We start from the raw sequence: 9,579 nt of genomic DNA on the forward strand, positions 1-9,579 counted from the left end.
AGATGAGGGTGCAGTCAGTCACTACATCCTGCACACTTTCTTTTTGCTCTATTTTCCACCAGCATGTCATCTTCTGGGCAAAGGTTCTTCACAGTTTTCATATTGCCGTCAGCTCCTTCCTCCTGCCTAGCCCAGATCCTGCCTCCTCCTCTGTACCAGTGGGAGGTGACTTCCCCATACCACCCACCCCCTCTGCTCCTCTTTTCTTTCCTTTTTTTGGCAGTCCCTGCTTCCTGCCTTTGTCCATGCTTTTCCTCTCATTTCATCTTAGTCCCAACCCTTTCATTTTCCTTCCCTATTTTATTCTTCCCTTTGTCCTCTCCTCAAGCACCCATCATTTTCTCAAGAGCAGTCCTTTTTCTTTTCACCTGCCTACTCTACCTCCCCTCCTTAGCACCCCTCCTCTCAGATGCCCTGTTCCTTAAGGGGTACTCTAAGCTAACATATTCACTTCTTCCCACTAATACCTTCCTTTTAACACACTAATTCTCCGAATACACTTCTGACCTCTGAATTTGCTGACTTTGTGGTCACCCACTGAGCTTTTGACTTCATTCTCCCTTGTGTGCACTTGCTTGGTTTTCCTCTGGAATCTGACAATCTCTCCATTGACTTACTAAGAGACCCCATCAATCTGCTTCTGCCTCTTTTGTTTTTACTGCACTGCCTCTGGATTTTACCCAAAGCCCATGCATGACTACAAGTTTCCTCTCCTTCCTTTTCTTGAGGATATGCTTAACTTGTCGATGTGTGCTCACTGTATGCTGATAACTGGTAAGACTTCTTGGTCACAATGGACTTTAAAATTCTCTTACATTCTATCTCTCCACCTAGCTTCTTTATCTTTCTGATTACTTCAAATTACCATGGAAAAAATCAGCTCTATGACATTTTGTCTACCAGCTCACCCTTTCCTACCTCTCTGATGCTGTTCCCTTCCTTAGTCAGTATGCCTGAATGCAATCCTCTACCTGGCTAAATTTTGCAGTTACTACTTCCAGCACATGTGTAATATTTTTGGCCTGCTAGTTGGACCACAGGATAATTTCGAATCTCTTTAGTGATAGTCTTTTCACCACCTTCACCTGCTTTACAATCTCTTCAACTCACAATTGACTTTTACCATTCCATTTACTTTTCTTCCAGCTTGAATACTCATCTGAGTGTCTTTACTGCTCTTTCTTTCCTTTCCTATTAAACTATTTTCTTCTCTTTATTTTTCCTATTTTGCCTCCTACAGATCTGTTTTCTTCAACCTTTTTTTGTCTTCATAACATTTTTTCTTTTCTATTCACTTTTCTAACGGAGAATTTCAAGGTCTCACAGCATCCACCAAAAGTCTGCGCCAAGTTCCCATTTCATCCATGAAATATTCATCAACCATTCCCCCTGTACGCACCTTGCTTGATGCATATTTGATATAGTTTATATACTTTGTCATCATCCTGTATCCCTTTGGATGCACTGGGAAAGGGACTTTCAAGGTCAAGGTCATCAGTACTATCAAGGTCAAGCCACTTGCTAGACTTTAAAGCACTCTGAAGGAAGACTGCCTCAGTAATCGGGGTTAAGACCATGCCTTTGCATGCAGATAAGTTGGGTCTTAGAAGGTTTGGGAAAGATGCTACACTGCTACTTACGTTTTTGAGACAACCTATGGATTTACACAAGAAGCCCATATGTTCCTGTATAAGCAGCACAATCGCTTACTACATAAATGCTCCCATAATCTCAGCACAGCTACGAACAACAGCATGATAATAGTTCCAACTGTGTAATTTTATATTTGAGAGAGTCAATGTGAGATAAAAGCAATATAGTTCTACAGCCTTTTTTTTGTGTAATTTGCTATAGCTCTAGTAAATTCTGTTCTTTAAATTTCTATTCTTTAATAGGTTCATAGTGATTTAACCCCTATGAAAATTTGCTGCATTGTTTTGGAAAGACAGCTAGAAACAAGATAGTGTATTCCTTGCAGTATTTTTTAAAAGCTGAACATCCCTGAAATATAATGTCTGAAAACCTCATAAGACAACAGATAAGCCAGCAAATTCATTTAGGTCACACACTGGATTCTGGGCTTACCTGAAAAAAAAGAACCAATTGCACTAATCTGTAATAGTTAAAACACTTCTAACAACGAACAGTGGTTTTTTCTCAGTGGAAAGATCTGAAAATTGCACTGAGGCTGTTCCCAGACATCATTGTGCCCAGAAGGAATTCCTGGGTTTTGTAATTTTACTCCTACTACTAAAATCAACTCATGATTTTCAAGCCAATCTGTATTTTCATAAAATGAAATGTGTCCCAGATTTTTCTGCCAGTTTAGGGCTAGATTATCACAGTGAAATTTGGCCTTATTAAGTTCATAGCCAGGAACAGTCACACGCAGAGATTTAGGAAGATGGTACCAGCTGAAGACTACACTTCTTTCCTGCCACCTTTGGAGCCCAGGTCTACCACAGCTGTGCTCTGGACATTCAGCACTGGGTGCAGGTGCAGGGACAGGGTGGCTAATCATCCTTCTGGTCACCCCTTTTTGTTGGCTGTGGATACCCCTCCATTGCAAATGCAACTCACCCAGGGATCAAAGCACCTTATTCTCCACACTAGTAGAGAGCAAGAAGGCAATCTTCTTTTTAACTCTCTGACCTGGACTAAGTTCTTGATTAAGCTTTAAACCAGCTGTCAGTTTTATATCAACAAGGAGAAAAAAAGCCACTCCTTCACAAGAGCTTATGTACCTTGCTGTAGTTATACATATTCACACACAAACAGTAATGCGGTCTGATCCTGGAGTGTGTCAAACATCTCTGTGTTGTTCTGTGGCATCCTGAGAGTGATAGTATGCCTAGCATTTTATCAACTAGAAAAATTTGTACTAACTGATCAATAACTATAGTACAACAAGTTGGAAGAAACAAAGTGAAGAAATCCTGATAAACATTTTATAGGGCTGTGGAAACAGCTTTCAAAAACTGAACAGAGAGTGAAGTCCCTTCTGCAGGATGCTGTTGGCAAGTTCAACAGCCTCATAGACAGGATCTCACACCCCATAAAAACTTTAGGCTGGATTCTCAAATCACACTGCTAAACCAGACTCTTAGTGGGTACACACTTCATGTGACCCTACTGCATTCTTATAGACCAACAGAGAATTTAACCCACCAGGTTTAAAGGTAAAATTGCAATTTGACCCAGCATAAGTGACATCAGAGCCAGATCATTCAGGTCTTATAGTATTCTATATGGGACTCTGCAAACATCAGAATAATTTACGTTCTGCAGGACACTTCCATGGGAGAGCTGTGTTTGCACAAAACATCTGAACAGCTCTTTCTTTAAATGCCAGTACATCTCCTTACATTTTCTTCATTTCCAAATTCAGCTCCACTTATGTAATGCATACAACTGAACTGAATGATACCACTATTTGTAATGTGTTTCTTTTCTTTTGGCTTTCCAGTGTGATTTAGTACTTTGCTTCGTCACAATTTAATTAAGTATAAAAACATTAAGTGAATCCAGAAAGATACCTCACCCCTGCGTCTTGCTTTAGATTCACTCTTTCGATGATAAAATTAGAATCTTACTCCTAGAAAAGGTGTCAACATTTGCGTGAAAAACTTTATTTGCAGAAGCTTATAAGTAGGTCATCAGCACCAGTAACCCAGACAAAGATCAGCAGCGATTACAAAAGCATCTCAGCTCTTGGACAAAATTCTTGTTTTAATTTACTTGATACCAATGCCATTTTGCTTGGGTTTAAGTTGCAGAACAGTAAAGCAATTGGTGGATTTTCTATTTTGAAGTGCATTTTATATTTTATATATAATGCAGGACTCCAGAAATATTGAGAGTAGCAGTGGACAGCATCATTCTTTAAAAAAAACAACAAGCAAGAGAGCCACAGAAATTAAAGTATGAATGCTTCTAGCAGAAGACAAATTAGCTTCCATTGTTCTTCAAGTAATCAGTTTATTAAGAAGGATTTGCATGGATGGTTACTGATTTCAGTCAAAGAGTGAACAATACAAAAGTGCAATTTTTCTGTTACCCTAAGTGTAAATAAAAGTAGCTTAATGTGCAATCTTCCCCAATATAACTGGAGAAGTTACATTTTCTTATAATACTTGCATTTACCAATGTAAACAACAGCAGAAGTCATAATGATTTAGGTGTACTTGAAGAAAAAAGTGATTTTCCTAAAATATGTATTTGATCAGGTGGGTTGTGTGCTTTTCAAATTGTTTTCATGCATATTTAATCAACCTGAGACATATACTTATGCAAGCCAAAATAAGTACCAGTCTGTGTCCCAGGCTGTTTTGTTTCACAGTCTTCTGATGGAGATTTTTTTAAGCTGAATTAATTATTTAAAAAATGAACTAAAATCATCTTCAGCAGGTGGCATAAACTGAGAAAAAGCCAAAGAACTCATGAACTACCAGCAAATCCTTAGCTCAGTTCAATGCAGTATCAGTAAGATGTCTAGATTTTCAAGAACTGCTTGGTTTTTATCAAGATTGCTGAAATACAGGGATATATGCTTAAAATGATCCATGGAGACACTACGATAACCTAGGGGGGGAAAGCCCCCAAAATCAAACACACACCCCAAATTCTACCTACATACTGGCATAGAAATACACTTTCTCACATCCACATGCGTATCTCAGCAGATATGTGTGCCTGCCACACACGCAGATGAAAGATACGTACCCACACACCTCTAGGTCTACACTGAGTTAGATAAACACTATCTAGGAATAAAAACACATTCCTATGAATCTATACATATAATACATCCATATGCATCCAAGCAAATACAAGCATAAATATACACACGTACACACTCAGAGACATAGGAACATAGGCAAGGCACATACATAGGCACGAACAACTCCAGAAGCACATACATATACCTATACAGCTGGATGCATACTCACATGGACAGATAGATATACAGGCATATATGAGGGAGAGTTTACATTGGCTCTACCATCCCTGCTAATTTCTCTTTTCTTTTTGAAGCTTTCCAATTTTAGGATCCTGGAGTGAGCCAGGTCCCTGCAGGGGAGATACCTCAGGAGGAGCAAAGCGCTTCCAGTTTCTTTAACATTCCCCACCTCTCTCCCCCTCTCTCCCAGCAGCAGATGCAGGGGGATGAGCTGGGTACCCAGCACGGCTCTCCCAGCTGCTGGCTTGGCACTTTCCACACCAGTTTAAGGAAGGGTATAGGACGGCAAGCTTAAGATCTCCTCCCTTCACCCCCAAAGCCTGCCTCTGCGGGAGCAGGAACCTCTGGGCAACATCTGGACATAGCTGCTTTGCCCTGGGTGAGCCAGCCCCTTTCTGCCCGCCCCCCCCCCCCCCCCCAGCTGCGGACTACAGGGGTCCCCTTGCACCCTACCCCTGACTCCTGTCAGCAAACCTCTTTGCAAAACACCACTCTAAACTTTTTCCCTGGCTGCACAACCCGCAATCCCCCGGGCAGCTGCTGCATCTCATCGGGAGGGCAGGATGGGGGGTGCGGGTTGCAGGGACCCGGGATGCAGGCAGGGATCAAGGCTGCAGGGTGTGGGATGTGAGGACTGGGATGAGAGGACTGGGATGAGAGGGCTTGGGATACGGGATGCAGGGATGTGAGGACCGGGTTGTATGAATCTGAGACGTGGAATGCAGAGACCGGGATGTGGGATGCAGGGACCAGGACGCGGGATACCAGTGCCCAGCTCCTTACCGTGCAATGAAGGTAGGTCCCAGAGAGGGTCTCCAGCTGCTCCCGGGCATCGCGGGCCTCCCGATGTGCTCGTTAAACATCCACCGGGGAGTCTCACCCCCCAAACTTGTGTGAGCTGCTTCCTCTGGGAACAGTTGTGCTTTCTCCCCCCCCACCTTGGATTGGATCCCGATGGAAACTCATCAAGGCCTCCTAAGCAGTCAGGGGTAAGGCTGGGAGGGAGAGGAGGAGGAGAAGGGGGCAACGGGAGGGAGAGACTGCAATCAGCAAGCAATGATCCCCTTCCCTTCCCCTCTCCTCTGGAGCACCCGCTTCCCGTTCCTCTGAGCAACTTTGGCTCTCCTTGGCCAGGCAACCCCTGGTACCAGCGCTGTTAATTGGGGTCTCTTTTCGCAGCCTGACATCTTTCTAGATTTCCTCTCCTTTCCGGGCAAAGGGGATTGGCGCAAAGCTTTAAATTAGGAGGCGACCTAGAGTTGCAAAGACAAGGAGGGAGAGCCGGCTGGCATTTGCAGACGGCCTCTCCCGGCACTCGGGGCGTGCGGTAGCTCTGCAGCCGGCGCTGCGCGGAGGGGCTGGCCGAGGCTTATTCCTACCATTTATTCATTTACTGCGTTTCTAGTTCTAACTTTGCTATTGCTCTTGGCACGGCCGGGAGCGGGGCTGTGGCAAGGAGTCGTCGGAGGGAGGCGAGCCGCTGTCCCCATGCTGCGGGGCTGCGCGGCGCGGCGCTGCCCGCGGCTGTTTAACTGCGCCGGCAGCGCGGGCAGGAGCGCAGCCCGGTCCCGGGGGGAGGACACGGAGGGAGGCGGGGGGGGGGGGGGGGAACGGGACACGGGGACGCTGCTGTCGCCTGGCAACCCTGCATCCCTGCCCCGAGCATCCCTCCCCCAGCGCCCTGATTGGACGGGGCCGGTTGGGGGAGGGGGGAGGGCAGCCCCTCCGAGGATGCTGCGCTCTGGCGCTGAGACTTGTCGCATCCTCAAAAAGCCGGGAGCGGGCAGGGGGAACTGAGAGCAGCCGCGAGAGCCGAGGCAGTTCAGGGCGTTGTATCACCGTCCTCCTGCCTTCTCTCTTCCAGCTGGCTTGATAAATTTCCTTCTGCTCTGCATCCCCTAGAAAAAGAATGTATTTGTGTGTGTGTATATATACACACACAAAATATACAAATATATGTGTTTATATATAGATATATATAAGTAAACAAATATATTCTATACATGCTATCTGTATTACCTATATTCTTTATGTTATCTGTCTATATTCTAACTCTCCCATATGGGAAGACAGAAGAAAAATAGTTACTGGGGAAAAATCACTCCAGAGTGCAGCAAAGCTGGATGCAAAAGGAAAAAAGAAAGCTACTTTTTGTGTTATATATGTTTGAAAACTAACCAAAGATTTACATCACCTGGAGTGTTAACAGGAGGTCGTGGTCCCAAAGAGAGAATTAAACACCATGAGGTGAGTGTGCTGTAACAGTCAGTGAGGGTGGATGCAATGACTTCAGAGAGGGTGAGTTTAAGCCGTGCTGCACGGGGCACCGCTGGTATTACATGTGGCTTCATTACTCATTGTCTGCTACGGGGGACAGCGAGCAGCTGCTTCCTGCTGGTTGAGTGTAGGATGGAGAGGGTGTCCGTAAAATCCCAATACCTCCCTTTCCGTCACAGCTCCGGTTGGGACACTCTGAATTTCTCACCTCTAACTCTTCAGCAGGGAGAAAGCCAGCACCCACTTCTCCCTGAATGCTTCCCCCCACCTTCAGACTTGCCCCCAGCCCAGCTCCCCACTTGCGTACCATCAGTGCTCAGGTTAAGCAAGGAAAGAGGTACTGCAGTCAGGAGCTGCAATCCGGCAACTCACATGGGGCCACTATTGTTTCAGCAGCCGGGGGTTCCGGTAAGGAATTAAGACAAAGTAAAATGAAATTAACCAAAAAATCTGTTTCTGCTTTTTAATATTTTATGTTATTTAACATCTGCTTACTTTTGTGATCAACCTATTACATTTGAGCTACTTGGCTAATTTTATAAGAGATTTTTCTTGGAAGCCAAGAATATTTGCTAAGATGTGCATGTTAAACTGTTTCATTAAGGACTTCAAAGTTAAGCAGGGAGCACAATGAAAGAGTCCAGTTCCTCTCAGGTTTACCCTACTGTAAATTGGATTAAAATGTACATGAAAGATTGCAGTAACATCAGGGTAAACTAGAATGAATAGGAAATCATTCCCATGTCTTTTAAATCAGCACAATTTGACAAACAAGCCTGGAACACTTTTTTTCACAGTCTTGCAGGCCGATTGCCAGGAAAGACTAGTGGAAGGAAGGATCTGATTCTGCATTGCCTTGTACACAGCAGTCATGGCTCAAAGTGAGTTTGAAAGTAAGTTTTTGGTTGGGTAGGATATAAACCCCACTGTGTATGAAATTGGTCACCACAGGCACCAAGTGGAATTTGGCTGAGACCTATTGTATGATTTGCAGCAGGCCACTTAGAGGCAACGAGGTGACCTGGTCATTCATGCCTTTGCTTTGAGAAGCATCCTTGGCACTGATGTTTCACTCTTTTTCCATGCCTGCTGCTGTGCAATGTCTGATAAAAGTCCCTAACACTGCAACTACTTGCATTTACACATGATTTATGGCTACTGAGAAGCAGGGAAACAAACTTGAACAGCCAATCAAGCTGAAGGCACAAGGGTTTCAGTCTCCCTTTCTGCCAGTGCTCTTCCTCAGCTGGTTCTCCTAGCACAACGGCGTCTTGTTTTAGCCACAAGAGAACTTACCATGTCATCCCAAAGCAGGATTCTGCAGACCTTATTTCAGTGTATGACTCTGGCAGAACCATCTTTATTTTTGTAGGGAAAACAACTGTGCCTCCACTCCCTTTTGGGATAGCACGTGCTACATCCAGAGGGTGTTGTGAAGATGCAGTCCCGTACTGGGCATGTGTTTTCAGACAGTCAGATGCTAAGACTTATGGGTACACACAGTGTTACAATGCAGGGCAATCCAAAGATCTCAGTGAAGCTCTGTGCTAAGCTGCGTTTGGGTGTTACTAGGCAAATTACTCACTTGAGGCTACATTGTGCACCTTACGCTACGCTTGATTGTAGATATACCCATGGTTAGACACAGAAGTCAGGCAGTATAAGTTCTGCCAGGGGACAGCTTTGAGAAAACAATCAACAGCCCTCAGTGTTTTTGACCTGGTTCCAAAGAAGGAGTCTTACTATGAAACTTATTTATTTATTTATTTTCTGTTTCTGACACAAAGATGTAAAAGCAATATTAAAAGTTTCAGAAATAGGAATATTTTGCCTTTGTGAATTATCTGTTAATGAAAAAATAGTTATAGCTGGTTAAAAGATAGATAATTTTCAAACTGACTTCCCACATCACACCAAATTGAGTTCATAGAAAGCTTTGATGAGCAGAAGAATTTGTTTTTATAAAATTCATGAATGTGATTAATTAACAGGCTTACCAGCACAAATAAACAAATGATTATCTTTTTTTTACATGGAATTTTAGCAATGGCTTCAAGATTGCACACGTGGGAACTTTCCAATTTTACATTTGATGGCAAGATACTGTTCCCACTTTGTAAGGTTCCCTAACTTGCTATAAGCAGCTGTTTTGAGACACGCTCAAGTTATTTGCAGATTAAAGCCTAAAGTGATGTTTTAGAAAAATTGCAAGTGTGCATGTACAGCCAGCGAGTGATCTATGGATCAGGCCCAGCCTACCTGAATAATTCATGAGGTCTGTGATCTTTGCTCCTTTCCTGGGGACCTTACAGAAATGGACATGGATCAATGAGTTTTCTTCT

The 9,579-nt window shown here is 43.9% G+C and overlaps 1 protein-coding gene across 2 annotated transcripts in view; it reads right to left on the reverse strand.

The window, feature by feature from the left end:
- The window catches only part of GRM3 (glutamate metabotropic receptor 3), a 108,931-nt gene extending 102,416 nt beyond the window's left edge, over positions 1 to 6,515 (reverse strand). Inside the window, exon 1 of one of the 2 annotated variants that reach the window (XM_087766370.1) lies at positions 5,744 to 6,515. The gene's annotated coding sequence lies outside the window, so the exon portion shown is untranslated. Of the gene's footprint in view, positions 1 to 4,949; positions 5,209 to 5,743 lie in introns of those variants that run through there. The other variant, XM_087766371.1, reaches the window with a different exon arrangement.
- Positions 6,516 to 9,579: the final 3,064 nt, after the last annotated feature.

Source organism: Nipponia nippon, unplaced genomic scaffold, assembly GCF_047370975.1.
Source record: "Nipponia nippon isolate SJK-2023a ecotype South Korea unplaced genomic scaffold, ASM4737097v1 scaffold_3, whole genome shotgun sequence".
NCBI lineage: Eukaryota > Metazoa > Chordata > Aves > Pelecaniformes > Threskiornithidae > Nipponia > Nipponia nippon.